Genomic DNA, 21,095 nt, shown 5'->3' on the forward strand with positions numbered 1-21,095 from the left:
TGACACTGAAACTTGATGGAGAGGAAAGAGTCAGCCACACAAAGAGCAGGGGAAATAGGGGCCAGCAGGAGCAAAGGCTCTGAGGCATGGTGTGTGCTTGGGAAGACTAAGACCACAGGGACTGTGGTGCAGGGGGCAGCAGGAAATGTGGCCTGGGCGTGGTGGAGAGGAGGGCATGGGTCTTATCATGCATGGCCCAGGACACCACAGTGGGAGCCTGAATTTCACTCAAGGTACAGTGCAAAGCCAGGTAAAAGTCTTAAGCGAGAGAATGATGTAATTCAAATCATGTTTTAAAAAGAACTTTTGGCCACTGTGTGGACGACAGATTAGAGGAGGGCAAGAATGGAAGTTGCAGGAGTAATTAGAAGGTTGTTGGTGTTGCTGCACGAGAAGGGACCGTGGCTGGAATTTGAGTGGTGGCAGTGGAAGTGGAGACTAATCACGGGTATGGGGGCTGGAGCTGCTGGCTTAAAGGACTGTGAAGAATGAGAGAAAAGCAAGCTGCCAATCATGACTCCCAGGTTTCCAGGCAAGCTCCACATTTAGAAGTGAGAGGCAGGAAAGCAAGAGGTCTCTCCTGGATATTTAAGTTGGAGATGCCTTGTGGGACATCCCAGTGGAGTTATCCGCATGGCAGTGAGATACAGGAGTCTCAGGTTGATATTGTCAGCCTGGCAATATTCAAAGCCCAAGGACTGGATGAGACTCAAGGAGAGTTTGTAGTTGGGGAAAAGAAGGAGCCCAGGATTGAGTCAGTAACTTCCCAGAGATGTGCAGTCATGACCAGAAGCAAATCCCCAACTGGTGGAAAGTCAAGCCCTCTGAGGATTTGTAGTGCCTGTTTTTACTATTAAATAATCCTTCAGTAGTCAGAGAAACTATCCAGAGAAATTATTTTCTTTCAGGTCTTTCAGTTTCTCTCTGCCTACCTCTCCTGGTTCTGGTATCACCTAACCCTTAGGGATCGTCCTACAGGGAAAACAGGGGTAAACGTGGGTAAGATTTTTCATGCTCTGTGACCATGTAGGCTGTCACCTTAAGTGGTTCTTTGATCAAGGGAAGCCCATCAGGTCTCAGTCAATCCAAGATATGACATGTTTGCTTTGGAAAAGAAAGCAATCCAATGTTTAAAATCTCTCCAATTGGAAAATGAAACAGAATATTTCCAGGCTCCCAAGCATGCATATGCCCAGAAATACCCTACTAATGTTGCATTTTCCTCTGCTCTGAAGAAATTAGGTAGATTTATTTCCCAGGATCACCTTTAGTTTGAGGCACTGCATCTGTAAAGGCTCAGTGTATGCCATATTGTGAATGACCATAAAAAAGGCAGGAGGCCCTGTAAATTAGGGTTACAGGTTTTGTATTGGCATAGGAAACCCAAATTCTACATTTAAGGCACTACCTCCACATGACCAAATAACAATAGACTGAAATATGTGTTAAATAATGGATAAAGCTCGCTCTTCTGGAAAGATTGATTTTAAGGACAAGGACTAGAGGATGTTATGAATTCAGTGGGAAAAGACACTGTTTAATCTTTTCTGAAAAATGTTTGATGAGACAAACACACGTTATTTTCTCGTTATGCTTCCTCTCCATCTAACATTTTGTACCTGATTTATGTGAAGTACTGTTTCAATGCACTGTTTGTGATTTCAGTGAATTGAGGCAAAAACTCTTTTTCCTAGAATATCAAGATTCATAGATTTTTGGGTCAGAAGAGGTTTTGAGAGAATTCAGGGCATCTTATTTTCTGAAAATGAAAAGAGAGAGATAAGGGACCTGGCCAAAATTACACCACGATTAGAGAGATGGGCCTGCCATCCAAGACTCATGCATGATTGACAACACTGCTTTTCCTGCTGTTTGAATTCAAGCTGGTAGAAACTTGCTACTGATCTGATGAAGTAGAATTTTAGTTTTTTGGTTAACTGTTCATTTCATACAAGGTTGAACTTTATTCTTAAAAAAACTAATCATATTAAAAATGTTGGGGATCCAGAAACAGCAGCTTATGCCTGTAATCCCAGCACTTTGGGAGGCTAAGGTATGAGGGTTGCTTGAGGCCAGTAGTTCAAGACCAGCCTGGGCAGCATAAAGAAACCTTGTCTCTATAAAAAAAATAATAATAATAAAATTTTTTTGAAACATAGGAAAAAAAAATAATATGCATATAATCACTGTTAGCATTTTAATGTATTTCCTTCTAGATTTTCTTTTCTGTGCATATTTAAACATAATGATTATTTAGTGTATACTTAATTTTCATGTTTTCCATTAATATAAGCATTTCTAATGGATGCAGAATATTCTTGCAAATGAATATGCTATAATTTATTGAATCTTTCTGTGGTTGTTGGGCATTTAGGATGATTCCAATTATTTGCTATTATACATATCAATGTTATATGATATATAAACATCTTATGACATATAGCTTTTTTGATAGATTATACCCTTAATATGGAACTTCAGAAATAGAATTAGAGAGTCATGGATTTTACTACTAAAATTGCCACAGGGTCAGTCCAGTTCAATATATCTGCTCCCAAAGCAGGCACTACAACATTAAATAATAACATTAAAAATATGTGCCAGTTTCCTCATTGAAAATGGCACTTGTTTGAGTGCCATTTCTTTTAGGGCTCAGTTCACTCTTTCTACCGTAACCTTTTTAGCTTTTTAAATTGCTTATCGTTCCCTGAACACAACAGCCTAGTTCACAGATCTTGTTTACAGTTCTCTTTTGCTATAATTGGAATGCTTTGTGGATGAGGTCTGTGTTCTACTAATCTACATATTTTCAGGATCTTGTGTGGTGCTTGGCACACAGTGGGTGCTTAATAAGTATCTAACAAATGAATGAATAAATGAACAAGCAAATAAAGTTGAACATTCCCCCCATGTTTGTTTAGTAACTGTGATTTCTTTCTTTATTTTATTTTACTTTTTTCAAGACAGAGTCTCACTCTGTCGCCCAGGCCAGGCTGGAGTGCAGCACTGCAATCTCGGCTCACTGCAACCTCCGTCTCCTGGATTGAAGTGATTCTCCTGCGTCAGCCTCCTGAGTAGCTGGGATTACAGGTGTGCACCACCACTCCTGGCTAATTTTTGTATTTTTATTAGAGACAGGGTTTTACCATGTTGGCCAGGCTGGTCTCAAACACCCAACCTCAGGTGATCTGCCCACCTCAGCCTCCCAAAGCATTGAGATTACAGGCGTAAGCCACTGTGCTGGGCAGTAACTGTGATTTCTGGATGCATGATTTGGTTTATGTCCTTTGTCCATCTACTTATTGGTATCAGATTTTTATTAGTTTTTATCAGTGTTTGAATATAAGAGGATATTTACACTTCACTTGTCACATCTGGACTAATAATTCTTTCTAGTCTATGGTTTGCTTATTATTTTCTGTGGGCCTGATATTAAAGGAGAGAAATAAAGGGCAGAAGTTAGACTAATAAAAGTGTCATCTACTGCATTTTCTCTATGACAGAAGGTGGGGAGCAATGAATGTGCACGTGCAGAGAGAAATGAGTTCTGTGAAAATTAGACAGTTTGGTTACTCTATTTAAACAGACCGCATGGGGTTGTTCGTGTGAAAAGAAATGTGTTGACCACATTTCAGGCCCCTCTGAAGCTGAAAAGGTCAACCAGCCCCTGTATGCGGAGAAAGAGAAATTCCACTCATCCGTACAGAGAGGTAGGTTTCAATTAAAAACCACACCGAGTGTGGCTGAGTAATTTCTTAATGTATTCCATTTATAAAATGAGAAGTGAAAAACACTCATTAGCAATTCTTGAATCCTTGGTGAATCAGCACTGTCCACAGAAAACAAACATACCACTCCGCTTACATTGAAAGGAGAACAAAAACACACCTGTCTTTTTTTCCTTCGTTTTTCAGAAATGCTTTTCATGTTTTGAAAAAATATATAAAAAATGGTATCATCACATTGTCCCTCTGGGTCTGTTGTCACATTTGCAAACTTTAATATATTTCTGGTTAATATTTTATAAAGTGGATGCGCTCATAAAACACAAGTTGTCAGGAGCCTTCAGGATAATATCAGCCCCCTCTGGTCACCTTGGGTGGAAGCCGAAGCCACATGGCTGGAAATAAAGAAGTTCCATTCCCCAAAATTCGTGGACTCATTCTTTGGCAGGAGATTCACAGGCAAAAAGCCAAAACCAAAACCTCAAAACAACCATTTTCCCTGCTGGAATAAAGCTTCTTGAGGCTAGGGATTCATAACGGACACATCAACGTGCCCCCAGAACAGGTCCAGCACCGAGGAGGTGGTTCTGAACACACGTTTGAAAGAAGAATAAATGACTGGGGCAGCCCTGTCATGAACTGTGAGCTGGATATTTCCCATGTGCACCCCCAGGCCCACTCTCCACCCTCAACCTGCTGCTCTCCGCCCTGGGCGGACCCCACAGGCCACATCAATGGGATACCTTGACCTCTGGCTTATCAGATAACTTCAGCCTATGAGGAGTCCCAGAGGAGTTTGGAGGGAAGAAGCAGAGTGAGGCTAGGGTATTTATTCTTTTGACTTCCTCCCCGTGGAATGGCCTCCAGTGGGGCTTTCCTGAGGTCACAGCTCCTGCCAAGTAGACCCTCTCCTAGTGATCCTCTCTTTCCTGGTTCTTGTAACACTCTGACCTTCATCCTAGGAGTACTGTGCTATCCCATACTCTGCCTATACCTTCATAAATGTCCCTTTATTATGCTCTTCTTGAATTGCCCTACTTTCAATATGCCATCTATTTTTTTTTTCTGGAACATGACCAATACAGACATTGATAGAGATATCCATGTTGGTTTAATGGCTGCACCCTAAAATTAAACCTGCAATCTGCTGAACAAGCTGTATACCCCAAAGGTTGAGGTGCCTTTTCCTAATGCTTACCCAGGAGAGATTAGGCTGGTGCCACCTTTGGCTGAATGTATGTATATGAACCTCAACTTTAAACTAAGTTGAAAAGAACTAAGTTAAAAAAAAAAAAATCCAAGGGGCTGGGCACGGTGGCTCACGCCTGTAATCCCAGCACTTTGGGAGGTTGAGGTGGGCAGATCACGGGGTCAGGAGTCTGAGACCAGCCTGGCCAGCGTGGTGAAACCCTGTCTCTACTAAAAATATAAAAATGAGCTGGGCATGGTGGTGCACACCTGTAATTCCAGCCACTCAGGAGGCTGAGGCAGGAGAATCTCTTGAACCTGGGAGGTGGAGGTTGCAGTGAGCTGAGACTGCGCCATTGCACTCCAGGTTGGGTGACAGAGCAAGACTCCATCTCAAAAAAAAGAAAAGAAAAAAAGAGTGTGAGAGATTCATTTTCTCTTCTTCACCCCCTCTGTGAGTTGCGGCTTTTGCCTGCAGCCTGAGCAAGTCATCTCCAACCAAGCTGAAGTCACAGAAGCAGTAACAAAGGGGACTCCAATTGCTCTCCAAGGACTACTTTGGCTGATCCTACAGAAGCAGAAAGACCACAAACCAAAGACATCGGTCCCTCTGGTCATTTGGTGATTTGTGGCTGTTTTTACCTGTTCTTTTGGTTGTGTTTTCATTCAACTCACTGGAGTGTTCTGTGATACAGGACCAGCTGCATATCTGCAGAACCTGTTTTCATTTATGGCTTTAGCATAGATGATAGAAATGAATTTAAAGGACAAAGCACACCTCAATGCAATAAAACCATCTGCCCTATCTCATTTCCCCTCCCTTCTGGGATGTGAGACCCAGTCCTGTGGGTTGTGTTTAGAGTCTCAGCTTCTTTATTGTTGAAATTTCCTTGCCAACCATTGCTGGTGATTTTAACTGACTTCACAACTTCTGCCTCAGTACTCGGAATGCTCTCCAGTAAAGATACTGTGAATTGCACATGGAAAAGCATGTGTCTGTCTTAATTTAATTTAATTTAGGAGAGCTAAATAATTAAACATGAGGCCAAAGTACATAAGAAAGCGGCAGCCTTTTATTGCAAATATGCACACACTCCCGGGCGAGGTTCTCTGGTCCTCAGGTATGGGGCCAGGGAAGTCGCGCTGGTGCTCTTGGGTGAGGTTCTCCGGTCCACAAGTAGGAGGGGCCAAAGAAGTCACGCCAGCTCCTGCCAGCATCAGACTTTTATGCATTGGTACTGGAAGGGGGAGGGCAGTGGGCAGGATAAGGGCATGATAGGGGCATCTCCCTAGGCGTGGCCGGGTAAGTTTCAATCTCTTCGGATTGACGTCACCTGGCGCATGCTCGGTTGTCCTGCACTTTCCCAGGCACAGGAAAGTTGGTGATGAAGAACCCGGAAGCAATCGGGACTGTGCCATCTTGTTCACCTTCCTCCATTTTGTCCCTTCTCCTTCACCCAAACAGTGTCACTCCGTTCAATGTTTCTGTCTTCAATGAGTGAGGGTGTGTTGCATATGGTGAGTAAAGGAGACATTCACCTTTCCTCATCCACATAAAGGAATTGACAATTACCTGGGTTACTAGACCAGGCTAAGTCCTCTAAATCTGACTTGATTGTTCAGTTCACATATTGCTTCCCATTTTTCTCTTCCCTGTGTATTCAGAAACTTATCTAATCCTAACTACTAAGCTCTTTGTGCAGCATGAGCTTTCCCCTATAATGCTAAACTCAAGCTGATTTTAGATCAGAATCCAACAGATCCTTGCAGCAGTGCTCAATGCAATGAAATCTCCATCTGCAGACAGCTGAAAGAGACTGGCTAGATTTGAGCAGCAATAATTAATTTCAAATGAATTTCCCATCTCCAGGCATTTGCATCTCACTAATTATCTTCAAGGTAAATTGATTTTGCTTGGCAGTATCTTCTACCCCCACCTTGCAATAAGCAATTTAACAAGAAATTGCTGACCTATAATTGCTCTACCCAACCATGAATTCCTAATCCTTCTGCAATTTATAGTTATGTAGTCTTTGAGCTGCAACTGAGTTTTCCACCAGCGTAATAATCACTTCCTTTATTTTTACCTATAACAAGCAGCTGGATTAGTGTAGTGCATGGGAGAGCTTCAGCTAGTCACTGAAAATTACAGAATATCAATAGCTATTGATGTGGGTGGCAACATATTACAAAATGGAACTGTAGATCATTTGAGGAAAATATTTTGATGAAATTCATCCATCTGGGTGATGTGTTGAATCTTAAACCAGAAAGAAAGAACATCAAATCAAACCAAAAAGGTTATTTTTTCCTTTGAATGGACAGATAGCAACATTTTTAAATGCTAAATAAAGTAGCCCTGAGCTTCTGAGGGTGCCCCTCAGGGACTATTGTCTGAACTGCCAATCAAGTCACTTGGATTTCTGCCCTCAATGCTTCTTTCCGTTCCCAGTTTTCATTCAAATGTTCAGCAGTGATAAATAGAGAGTTGTTTGTCTTTTATTTCAAACGCCTTCCTTATAATATCAGAGCTATGTTAGCATCATTTACAAATCAGTCTAGCAGGATGGCTTAATGTCATCACAATTTTATGGCAGTCAGTGATATCCAGACTATCTCTAGAGTTTTGATTTATTTCCATTTGGCTCTAAATTAGGTTATTTCTCCTTCGAAGGTTACCAAGTGCTTTAGAAACTGATGCCCTGATGCCTCTTACTCCCATGTGTGAGAGAAATGCCTCCAGGGTCAGGATGAAGAGCTCACCACCCGGCAAGAGAGAAGACGAGCAACTTAAGCAGTGCCCAGCCTTTAAGAAGGGTCTCCCACAGTGAGGTTGGAGTTCTGAGGAAGGAGAGGGGAGAGCTGACTTCGGCTGGACTCCAGCAGTTCTCAACCAGGGGCAATTTTGTCCTCCAGGGGACACTTGCCAATGTCCGGAGACATTTTTGGTTCACGCAACTTCGGGGAGGAGTGCTAGGCACAAAGTGAGGGAGGCCACACACTGGGGATGGCAGACAGACACTTAATTTCCTCCCTCGCCAGCTCTTGCTCATCTCCCTATGTGCAAATGTTCCCATCATCCAAGGTCTGGGTCACGCACATCCTCTCCACACCCTCCTCTTCCACTGCCAACCTCCTACCCTGTCTGTGTAGCCTAGTGTTTCTCAGCTGGACACTACTGACAGTTTGGACTGGCTGTCTCGGTTGTAGGTGCTGGAGGGGGATCCTCTGTATCGTAGGATGTTTACAGCTCTCCTGACCTCTGTAAGCCACTCCTCATTTTGAACCCGACTTTCCTCATCTATTAAGTGAGCTCATCATTCAGACAGCGAATATCCATTGAAACTCTATTATGTCCTAGGAGCTGTCTTAGGCATTGGGGACACCAGAGTGAACAAGAAAATGTCTCCACTTACAGCAAGTTTACACTCTGCTGGGGGTTACAAATAATAAACACACAAGGCAATGAAAAATTAATATCTTATTAGGCAGAGAAAAGGGCTATGAACAATAAAGCAAGTTTGAGATGGAGAGTTTCAGAACCTGCTCTTCTAGCCAGGAGCACCAGGGAGGGCCATTCTGAGAAGGTGACATTTTAGTACTCCGAAATGGAACAAGCCATGGAACAGCTTTCTTCAGTTCCAAAGTTCCCTTTTTTCTGCCTCTGTTCACATAATTGCTCAGCTTGCACTTACCCCCTTCCTTGTCACTTGTTTTGCCTGACTTCAGCCTCCCCACAGGGGGCCCAGCTTTGATTTCTCTGCTCTTTCTTGACCTCTGGTCCCTTGAATTCTTCGGTTGGAGCACCTTCCCAACAGGCATTCCCAGTCTTCACTGTGATCTCCGTCCAGCTGCTAGCCCTGAGTCCACAGGCCCTGTTTGCAATTATGGGGCAGCCAATGTATTTCTTGGGCCCACTGATTAATAGACTGTTAGTGATGAGGAGAACTCTGTATAGTTTGTATACACACACACACGCACACACACACATATTTTCCTGATTCTGTAACACATGAGTGGCAAATACTAGGAACAGTTGCCATCAGTCAATTCTCTTTCTCATAACTATGTCAGATCAGATACTCATAACTGATGATCATGACTGTCCTTCCATCCAAGGTAATTGCTATGTAAGATGAAACCCTGGCTCAAAGGTGCCGTGTATTGCCTTAAAAAAGTAGCTTGAAATAGATACATGCTGCCAGAGCAGTTTACCAGGAATAGAGAAACTTTCCAGCTGCAGTCAGAGGGCCAGGCCTCAGCTTCACTGCTATAAGAAAATTGGAAATTTATCTCCTACCACATATAGCTTTAATTACCAAGCTAATTACTAAGAAATTTGCACATCATTCTGTAGTAAAAACAGGAAGTCATCATAGTTTTCTGATGGGTAAATAACATGAGTAGAGCTGTTTTTCGGGAAGATTGATCTTGCAACCACATGTGGGATGAATGGCTGAGGTGTGGCAAACAGAACGCCTCAGATAATGTGTGCAGACTTGGAGAGGACTCCAGGGTAGGAGGTCCCAGACTGCCTCTCTCTGGTCATGGGCCAGGCAAGTTGTGGGACTGAGCAAAAGTTTCTATATTCCAAAGGACTCTGAATTTGGCTCTTTTTGTACAAGTCCAAGGTCCACAACATTGGAAGAAGAAGCAGGGCTTTCTTGGAGACCAAATTGATCACCACACAGCATATGCAGCAGTCTAAATGGAAATGGGCCTGCTACCAGGAATTAATTACCATCTAATTTGCGTAACCTGTTGATTAATGGTGCTCATGGCCAAAAGTCCAGGCTAAAGCTCCTCAACTGAGAGCTGATGATGCTTGTCCACTTGCTTTGGGAAAACACAAGCCCAAGGTTAGAAGTGCTTTAATAAGCCCAGACCACCCAAGTCAGTGCAACAAGGGAAGAGGTCAGGATATTTCTCACCCTCCATCCTCCATCTCCCACCCCAGGCGCCCACTCTGAGAAGATGTCCGGAATGTGGCCAACCACTGGAGTGCAAACTGTTATTTATTCATGAGGCTGACAGCACATTTCAACTAAACAGCAATTTATCAAGTATTTTGGTGTAAAAAGGAAATATATTTACTATAGATAATTAAAGATTCTAAAATCCAGTAGCACTCCATGGAGTACACTAATTATAATCAAACCCATTTGTAATGAAGGAAAGGGAAATGAATAAGCACAAATCTGTGGCATATTGGAGCCTCAGGAGTAACTTCATTGCTATTAACTGACAGACAACATTTGAAGCCAAACGTAGCAGATGTCTGCATAGAGAAATAAGGGACTTGGAGATGTTGTGTTGATGAGCTGGCATCTTATCCCTCTGCTAAATTAGATTTGGGCCTTCTCCTAAAGACCTAAGGTCCCGGTCTACAGAGGAGTGTAACTGTCACCTGATCTTAGCTTAGTGATTATAATTTCTTCCTGTTTTCGTAAGAAAGGCTTCAGTTTTAATGGGGTGAAATGTGGAAATGCCTGGGTATTAACTGGACACCAAGCTGTATGGAAAATGAAGCCACTTGGAGTACCATGATGGCCCAGGCTGGATTCATTGTGGGCCACATCCAAGCAGTGGGTCTGAACTGGAGAGAAGTTTAAAGATTTTCCTGGGGAAAGTGGCTGAGTCTGGATAACATGAGTGATTGATGGAGGCATATAAGAGTTTTCCCAGAACCAATGGGTCTTCCAGGGTTGGATCACAGCATGCAGAACCCAACAATGCCAGTACCTTCTCCTAGAACCAGTGTTGGACCAGGTAGTAATGATTTAAATCTCAACGGAGGCTTGAAAATGATGGGGCAAGATTGAGTTTTGTTGTAGGAGAGAGTGAAACCCAGAATGTGGGAATGTTGTGGGGTGACGGAGTTAGTTTTATAGCTAAGATCATGCTTGTGCCATTCTTGAACATTCTGAGATGTCATCTTCTCCATTCATTTCAGAATTACTCTGCATTGTATTACCAGCCAATGCTTCCTGCTCCTTCTCATTTATTCATGAATAAATTCCACCATAGGAGATTCCAAGGACAGTATTTATTAGAAAAATTTTTATTATCAGAAACCGATATAATAGTCACAGGGATGAGACTTAGACATGGATTCCTTGACCATGGCCCAGTGATAGGGCCTCCTCTCTCTTTCTCACCCTGCTGTGACAGAGACAACTACTTTACCAGGACATGTGTTGCTGTTGGCAGTAACTACATTAATAAACTGTTAGTGATGAGGAGAATGCTGTATAGCTTGTGATTATGTACACACACACACTTTTTTTCTTGATTCTATAATGTATGAATGTCAAATACTAGGAACAGTTGTCGTCAATCAATTCCCTTTCTCATAACTGTGTCAGATCAGATATTCATAATTAATTATCATGACTGTCCTACCATCCAGTGATAATTGCCATGGAAGATTAAACCCTGGCTTAAAGGTGCCATGTATTGCCTTAAAATGTAGCTTGAAATAGACATATGCTGCCGGAGCAGTTTAGCAGGAAAGGAGAAATTTCCCATCTGCAGTCAGAGGGCCAGGCCTTAGCTTCACTGCCATAAAAAAATTGGAAATTTTTCTCCTATTCATATAATTTTAAGTAAGTTAATTACTAAGAAATTAGCCCATCATTCTGTAGTAAAAACAGGGAGTCATCATAGTTTATTGATGGGTAAGTAACATGATTAGAGCTGTTCTTCAGTAAGACTGGTCTTGCAACTACATGTAGGTTGAATGGCTGAGGTGTGGCAGAGAGAATACCTTAGATAAGGTGTGCAGACTTGGAGAGGGCTCCAGGGTAGGAGGTCCCAGACTGCCTCTCTCTGGTCTTGGGCCAGGCAAGCTGTGGGACTGAGCAAAAGTTTTTATATTCCAAAGGACTCTGAATTTGGCTCTCTTTGTACAAGTCCAATGCCCACAACATTGTGAGCTCCCCCTCTCCTACGCACATGGCCCACCTGTAGGGGGCTTACACCTGTGCTGAGACCACACCCCTGCCTTCCCTTCACAGCTGCAGCACCAACCAACCCGGAGCAGAAGGGTCTAGGAGACCACAGCTTCCCCTTTGTGCCTGGCTGATTTTAGTGAAAGATGCTTTGTGTGTTCATTGAGGCATCACTGTGTCATCTCTGCACAAAGCGGTTTCCTATGTGAGATGAACCCTTTCTTTGATGCCTTCCCCTGCCCTTTCTGACAATACATTGACTGAGGCAAGCCATTTGAAACCTCCTCCAGGGAGACAACGTGCCTTGGAGCCTGTGACCCAGCTGTGGCTGGGGGTCGGGGACCCAGGCCCTTGGAAGCCAGGCCACAGTGAGACCTCAGGATGGTCCCACAGTGCTGCTAGAGTTCCCCTTGTACTCATCAGGCTCCTTGCTTAGACACGACTTTGAGTGCAAAATGGAGCTGGCCGATCGGCAGAGAGTTTGAAGCTTCTCATGGTGTTTACATTAGTTTGTCTAAACAGACCCAGAAAGAAAATTGCTTCTGTGCTTAACAAATGAGAAAAAGAAAGACAACAAAGGAGAGCTGATCCCCAAAGAATGTAAGATAGAGTCCCAGCACTGGGGCCTACACTGCAGCTGTTAGGAAACCCTAGCTCCATTCCTTATCATGAGAGGGTGGAGACCAGAGCCTGACTCCCCAAGCCCTTTCTCTTCTCCTGGCTCCAAAATGGTCCAAGCTGATGAGGGACAGTACATAAAATGGTGTTCTGGCAGACAAGTTCTCTTAACTGTAAGGGGCATATTTAGAAAATGGAAAAGAGACAATGGCTGACTCAGCAGGACCCCTGCCCGGAACCACACTGGCACCAGCCCAAGGCTGTGTCCAGTCAACGCCCCCAGAAAGTTCTGTCAGACCTCTGGTGGAGAAACAAAGTGCCACGTCACACAAAGGGTGTCACTCTCTCAGGAGGCTGGAGGAATGAATGTGCAGATTTCTCAGGGAGGCTGTGGTGTTATTGAACTCACGCACACAGCAGAGCACAGCTGCCCAGAGAGGCTTATTCTGTGGGGTTTGGGTTGAGGTGTGCTGACACCACAGGTGAAGCTTGTGGAGGTGGATGCCGCCTGGATAGCTCATGGCCCTCTACAGAGCTTGTGGCTGCACTCAGCCACCTCCTGCCTGGACTAACTCTCTTGCTATTGCTGCTTAGCAAATGAGTCTTGGCTACAAGTGCGTGTTGAGCTGGAGCCATCTTGAGTCTGCAAGGGCCCTCGGGCTGCAAATTCACATTCTCTCCTACAGGCTCCTGCTCTCATCCACTCTCCTTCCATTCCTGCCTCCCTTTTCCTCTTCCCCTTGTCTTCTGTCTTCACCTTAATGGTATTCTATCCCCCTCGCCCATTTTCCCTCCTCTTCTGAATTGACCACTTCCCTCTTTCTAGAACTTAATAAGTATTTTGGAAAACATTTTTTTGTATGTGCATGCCAAGAATAAGGAGGACTGAGACTCAGGAGCAGCTCTGTCATTTAGCCAGCTGAATCACCTTGGACAAGCCACCTGGACCCCAGTCTGCCACATGGTCTATGTGTTTACTTAAGCTTTTGAATGAGTAATAATGTGGCACCAACAGTTAAAAGTTTTTTTTTTTTTTTTTTTTAATGGAGTTCCATTCTGTGGCCCAGGCTGGAGTGCAGTGGTGCCATCTCGGCTCACGGCAACCTCAGTCTCCTGGGCTCAAGTGATTCTCCTGCCTCAGGCTCCTGGGTAGCTGGGACTACAGGTGCACACCACCATGCCCAGCTAATTTTTTGCATTTTTAGTAGAGATGGGGTTTCACCATGTTAGCCAGGATGGTCTGGATCTCCTGACCTTGTGATCTGCCTGCCTTAGCCTCCCAAAGTGTTAGGATTACAGGTGTGAGCCACCGTGCCCAGTCCAGTTAGAAGTTTTATAGTGAAAATTCTGCCTCTCATCCCCAGCCATGCAGTTCCCTTCTCTGTAGGCAAACAAGATCAAAGTCCTACCTGTTATAAGCAAACACAGACACACACACACACACACACACACACACACACACACACACACACTCTCTTAGCCTTTTTCTCCATTTTCACACAAATAGTAGCATACCATAGGCACAGCTCAGCACCTTGTGTTCTTCATCTAAGGTATCTCAGAGATCTTTCCATATCAGCACATGGAGAGCTACCTCAGTCTTCCTTACAGGTGCTTAGTATTCCATTGAACATCGGTCCTCTCCTGATGGATACTGAAGCTGCTTCCAGTGTTTTACTATGCTGCCGTGCTGCAGTGAATAACCTTGCTTATACATCATTATGCCTGTGTTTGAGCAGATCTGTGGCATAAAGTCCACAAAGTAGAATTTCCAGGTCGGACAGAATGAAAGAGATAGCATAGATGAGCACATACTAATTTGATGTGCAACCTCAGAGAAGGTACTTGACATTTCTGGGTCTCATTTTCTTATTTGTAGTGGAGAGGGGTTGCCCTGAACGACCTGCAGGTCCTTTCCACCTTGGAAGTCCCTGGGTTTCAGAACCTCCTGCCTGTGAGGAGTTTGGCAAAGATCACTGCTCTGGCCCTTGCGATCTGCCCATGAACACAGTGTATCTGTGTCCAGGCCGCCACAGCCAGCTGGGAGCCAAAATTTATTCTGTACACAGCCAACAGAGCAGAACTTGAAGAGCCAAGTCCAAGGGCCAGGCCTGACCTCATTTGTCCTTAAGTGGCATTTCTCTTCTGTTTTGACCTCTTTAAAGGCAGCTGCTTTTGCAGGCTCTGTGGAAATCAGAGGCAGCATGGAGGTATTTTGCTTCAATTTACAGAACTGAGGAAAATGAATGAGCTAAATATACCTAAGATGAGTGGAATGAAGCATTAGCCAGAATGCTGGGGGTACGAGGACTAAAATTAATAGAAAATTTACCAGAAGATTATTCAACAATGCAATCAACCAACCATGCAGGTTTTGTTTGTGCGTTGACTAAGAACAAGCCTGTTTGATGGTTTTGCCCTCTATGAATGTTGAAATTGTGTGCTAGTAAGCTGTTTTAAGATAACCACAGCCAACATAAGGACTTTCTGCATGCACTCCGATGCTCACTGTTATCACTGATCAGATTTGGGAATCATAGAATATTTGGCTTGAAAGAGCTGTAGGGATCACTAAAGCAAGCCTCTCATTTGTGTACAGATGAGGAGATGGAAACCAGAAGTGGGGAAGTGCACCAGGGCTGTGGTATTGTGGGGGAAAGGACCCTGTAAACAGACCCAGCTCCCAGGGTGGGTGAGGTGGCAGGACGTGCATTAAGCAGGTGGAAGAAGGCATCTGGAAGGCACTGCAACAGGCGTGCACTCCCCAGTAGCACAGCTGGTATTCATGAGGGGCCCAGCAGTGCATGGAAGGTGGAATTGTAAGCCCAGAAGCAGGCAGGATTCAGAGATCAGGCAAAAGCTTAAGGAACCTCTAATAAAAGCTTAAGGAACCTGTAATAAAGGGAGAAGGATTAATGAGGACTCCAATTTTAGAAGGCCCATGTGTCTCTGGGAAGGTTGCTGAGACACTGATGTGGTTTGGCTGTGTCCCCACCCAAATCTCATCTTGAATTGTTACACTTCTTGTGTGAAGTGATACAATTCAATCACTTCAATTCAAGTGATTGAATTGTATCACTTCTTGTGATAGTGAGTTCTCATGAGATCTGATGGTTTTATAAGGGGGGCTTTTCTCCCTTTACATGGCACTTCTCCTTCCTGCCATGACGTGAAGAAGGACATACTTGCTTCCCTTTCTGCCATAATTGTAAGTTTCCTGAGGGCTCCCCAGCCATGCTGAACTGTGAGTCAATTAAACCTCTTTCCTCTAAAAATTACCCAGTCTTCGGTATGACTTTATTAGCAGCATGAGAACAGGCTAATAAAGACACAAACACAAGCACAAGGGCAGGCAAGGGCCAAGATTGGATTCTAGGACTGAGGAACACTGTGGGTACAGAGCAGAAGTGCAGCTGCCAGAATGGGGACCCAAGCAACGGTGATCTTATTTTGAGCAGTACCTCCTTGTGTCACCCAGTCTTGGTTCTAGAGACTTGGAAAGTAAGCCTGTAAATGGAAACAGGCCAGCCAGAGAGGGGAAAAGGGAACTGGGAAGCAGGCCAGGCTCCAGTCACCAGGTGGTTCTAATTACCACCTAGATAAATCCCCCTCAAGTCCTTCCCTCCTCCCTCTACAGCTTCACCGCTGTGCTTGTTCAGGCTCCCAGCTTCAGCTTTACCTCTTCCTGAAAGCCATCTCTCTTTCCCAGTAAAGGTCTGGTTCCTACAGTTCCTATATCCCAGGAGTTCTCAACTTTGACTGTGTCCAAATGGATAATTTTTTTTTTTTTTTACTTTAAGTTTCGGGATACATGTGCAGAATGTGCAGGTTTGGTACACAGATATACATGTGCCATAGTAGTTTGCTGCACCTATCAATTTTTCATCTAAGTTTTAAGTCCCGCATGCATTAGGTATTTGTCCTAATGCTCTTCTTCCCCTTCCCCCTCCCAGTCCCTGACAGGCCCCACTGTGTGTTGTTCTCCTCCCTATGTCCATGGGTTCTCATTTTTCAACTCCCACTTATGAGTGAGAACATGCGGTATTTGGTTTTCTGTTCCTGTGTTAGTTTGCTGAGAATGATGGCTTCCAGCTTCATCCTTGTCTCTGCAAAGGACATGATCTCATTCTTTTTTATGGCTGTGTAGTATTCCATGGTGTATATGTGCCACATATTCTTTATCCAGTCTATCATTGATGGGCATTTGTGTTGGTTCCAAGTTTTTGCTATTATAAGTAGTGCTGCAATAAACATATGTGTGTGTGTGTCTTTATAGTAGAATGATTTATAATTCTTTGGGTATATACTCATTAAAGGAATTGCTGGGTCAAATGGTATTTCTGGTTCTAGATCCTTGGCAATTCACCACACGGTCTTCCACAATGGTTGAACTAATTTACATTCCCACCAGCAGTGTAAAAGCGTCCCTCTTTCTCCATAGCCTTGCCAGCATCTGTTGTTTCCTGACTTTTTAATAATCACCATTCTGACTGGCATGAGATGGTATCTCATTGTGGTTTTGATTTGCATTTCTCTAATGACCAGTGATGATGAGCTTTTTTTCATGTTTGTTGGCTGCATAAATGTCTTTTTTTTTTTTAATTGTACTTTAAGTTCTAGGGTACATGTGCACAATGTGCAGGTTTGTTACATATGTATACATGTGCCATGTTGCTGTGCTGCACCCATTAATAAATGTCTTCTTTTGAGAAGTGTCTGTTCATATCTTTGGCCACTGTTTGATGGGGTTGTTTGTTTGTTTCTTGTAAATTTGTTTAAGAAATTTACAAAATTGTAAATGTAGATTGTGGATATCAGATCTTTGTCAGATGGGTAGATTGCAAAGTTTTTCTCCTATTCTGTAGGTTGCCTGTTCACTCTGCAGATAGTTTCTTTTGCTGTGCAGAAGCTCCTTTGTTTAGTTAGATTCCATTTGTCAATTTTGGCTTTTGTTGCAATTGCTTTTGGTGTTTTATTCATGAAATCTTTGTCCATGCCTATGTCCTGAATGGTATTGTCTAGGTTTTCTTCTAGCGTTTTTATAATTTCAGGTTTTACATTTAAGTCTTTAATCCATCTTGAGTTAATTTTTGGATAAGGTGTAAGGAAGGGATCCAGTTTCAGTTTTCTACATATGACTAGACAGTTTTCCCAGCACCATTTATTAAACAGGGAATCCTTTCCCTGTTCGTGTTTTTGTCAGGTCTGTCAAAGATTAGATGATATAGATGTGTGGTGTTATTTCTGAGGCCTCTGTTCTGTTCCATTGGTCTATATATCTGTTTTGGTACCAGTACCATGCTGTTTTGGTTACTGTAGCCTTGTAGTGTGGTTTGAAGTCAGGTAACATAATGCCTCCAGCTTTGTTCTTTTTGCTTAAGATGGTCTTGGTTATATGGGCTCTTTTTTTGTTCCATATGAAATTAAAAGTAGTTTCTTTTTTTTTAATTCTGTGAAGAAAGTCAATGGTAGCTTGATGGGATTCCCAGTGATGGGAATAGCATTGAATCTATAAATTACTTTGGGCAATATGGCCATTTTCATTGATTCTTCCTATCCAGGAGCATGGAATGTTTTTCCATTTGTTTGTGTCCTCTCTTATTTCCTTGAGCAGTGGTTTGTAGTTCTCCTTGAAGAAGTCCTTCACATCTTTTGTAAGTTGTATTCTTAGGTATTTTATTATCTTTGTAGCAACTGTGAATGGGAGTTCATTCATGATTTGGTTCTCTGCTTGTCTATTGTTGGTGTATAGAAATTCCTATAATTTTTACACATTGATTTTGTATCTTGAGACTTTGTTGAAGTTGCTTATCAGCTTAAAGAGTTTTTGGGCTGAGACACTGGGGTTTTCTAAATACACAATCATGTCATCTGCAAACACAGATGATTTGACTTCCTCTCTTCCTATTTGAATATGCATTGTTTCTTTCTCTTGCCTGATTGCCCTGGCCAGAACTTCCAATACTATGTTGAATAGGAGTGGTGAGAGACAGCATTCCTGTCTTGCACTGGTTTTCAAAGGGAATACTTCCAGTTTTTGCCCATCCAGTATAATATTGGCTATGGGTTTGTCATAAATAGCTCTTATTATTTTGAGAAACGTTCCATCAATACCTAGTTTATTGAGAGTTTTTAGCATGAAGGGATGTTGAATTTTATCAAAGGCCTTTTCTACACCTATTGAGATAATCGGGTGGTTTTTTGTTTGTTTGTTTGTTTGTTTGTTTTTGAGATGGAGTCTCGCTCTGTTGCCCAGGCTGGAGTGCAGTGGTGCTATCTGGGCTCACTGCAGGCTCCACCCCCTGGGTTCACGCCATTCTCCTGCCTCAGCCTCCCGAGTAGCTGGGACTACAGGCACCCACCACCTCGCCCAGCTAATTTTTTTTTTTTTTTTTTGTATTTTTAGTGGAGACGTGGTTTCACCGTGTTAGCCAGGATGGTCTTGATCTCCTGACCTTGTGATCCGCCTGCCTCGGCCTCCCAAAGTGCGGGGATTACAGGCGTGAGCCACCACGCCCGGCCAATCATGTGGTTTTTGTCATTAGTTCTGTTTATGTGATGGATTACATTTATTAATTTGCATATGTTGGACCAGCCTTGCATCCCAGGGATGAAGCCGACTTGATCATGGTGGATAAGCTTTTTAATGTACTGCTGGATTCAGTTTGCCAGTATTTTATTGAGGATTTTCACATCGATGTTCATCAGGGATATTGGCCTGAAATTTTCTTTTTTTGTTGTGTCTGTGCCAGGCTTTGGTATCAGGATGATGATGGCCTCATAAAATGAGTTAGGGAGGAGTCCCTCTTTTTCTATTGTTTGGAATAGTTTCAGAAGGAATGGTACCAGCTCCTCTTTGTACCTCTGGTCGAATTCAGCCATGAATCCATCTGGTTCTGGGCTTTTTTTGGTTGGTCAGCTATTAATTAGTGCCTCAATTTCAGAACTTGTTATTGGTGTATTCAGGAATTCGACTTCTTCCTGGTTTAGTTTTTGGAGGGTGTATGTGTTCAGGAATTCATCCATTTCTTTTATATTTTCTAGTTTATTTGCACAGAGGTGTATATAGTATTCTCTGATGATAGTTTGTATTTCTGTGGGATCAGTGATGATATCCCCTTTATCATTTTTTATTGAGTCTATTTGATTCTTCTCTCTTTTCTTCTTTATTAGTCTGGCTAGCCATCTATCTCTTTTGTTAATCTTTTCAAAAAACCAGCTCCTGGATTCATTGATTTTTTGAAGGGTTTTTTGTGTCTCCATCTTCTTCAGTTCTGCTCTGATCTTAGTTATTTCTTGTCTTCGGCTAGCTTTTGAATTTGTTTGGTCTTGCTTCTCTAGTTCTTTTAATTGTGATGTTAGGGTGTTGATTTTAGATCTTTCCCACTTTCCCATGTGGGCATTTAGTGCTATAAATTTCCCTCTTAACACTGCTTTAGCTGTGTCCCAGAGATTCTGGTACATTGTCTCTGTGTTCTCATTGGTTTCAAAGAACTTCTTGATTTCTTCCTTAATTTCGTTATTTACTCGGGAATCATTCAGAAGCAGGTTGTTCAATTTCCATGTAGTTGTGCAGTTTTGAGTGAGTTTCTTAATCCTGAGTTCTAATTTGATTGCAGTGTGGTCTGAGGGACTATTTGTTATGATTTCCATTCCTTTGCACTTGCTGGGGAGTGTTTTACTTCCAATTATGTGGATAATTTTACAATAAGTGCTATGTGGCACTGAGAAAAATGTATATGCTGTTGATTTGGGGTGCAGAGTTCTAAAGATGTCTATTAGGTACACTTGGTCCAGAGCTGAGTTCAAGTCCTGAATATCTTTGTTAATTTTCTGTCTCATTGATCTTTCTAATATTGACAGTGGAGTGTTAAAGTCTCCCACTATTAATGTGTGGGAGCCTTAGTCTCTTTGTAGGTCTCTTAGAACTTGTTTTATGAATCTGGGTGCTCCTATATTGGGTGCATATATATTTAGGATAGTTAGCTCTTGTCATTGAATTGATCCCTTTACCACTATGTAATGCCCTTGTTTTGTCTTTTTTGATCTTTGTTGGTTTAAAGCCTGTTTTATCAGAGACTAGTATTGCAACTTGCTTTTTTTTTTTCTCTTCATTTGCTTGACAAATATTCCTCCATCCCTTTATTTTGAGCCTGTGTATGTCTTTGCATGTGAGATGGGTGTCCTGAATACAGCATATGGATGGGTCTTGACTCTTTATCTAATTTGCTAGTCTGTGTCTTTTAACTGGGGCATTTAGCCCATATTTAAGGTTAATATTATTATGTGTGAATTTGATCCTGCCAGTATGATGCTAGCTAGTTATTTTGCCCATTATTTGGTGCAGTTTCTTCATAGTGTCATTGGTCTTTATATTTTGGTGTGCTCTTGCAGTGGCCAGTACCCGTTTTTCCTTTCCATAATGAGTGCTTCCTTCAGTAGCTCTTGTAAGGCAGGCACGGTGGTGACAAAAGCCCTCAGCATTTGCTTGTCTGTAAAGGATTTTATTTCTCCTTTGCTCATGAAGCTTAGTTTGGGTGGATATGAAATTCTGGGTTGAAAATTCTTTTCGTTAAGAATGTTGAGTACTGGCCCCCACTCTCTTCTGGCTTGT

Source organism: Macaca mulatta, chromosome 2 (assembly GCF_049350105.2).
Source record: "Macaca mulatta isolate MMU2019108-1 chromosome 2, T2T-MMU8v2.0, whole genome shotgun sequence".
NCBI classification, from domain to species: domain Eukaryota; kingdom Metazoa; phylum Chordata; class Mammalia; order Primates; family Cercopithecidae; genus Macaca; species Macaca mulatta.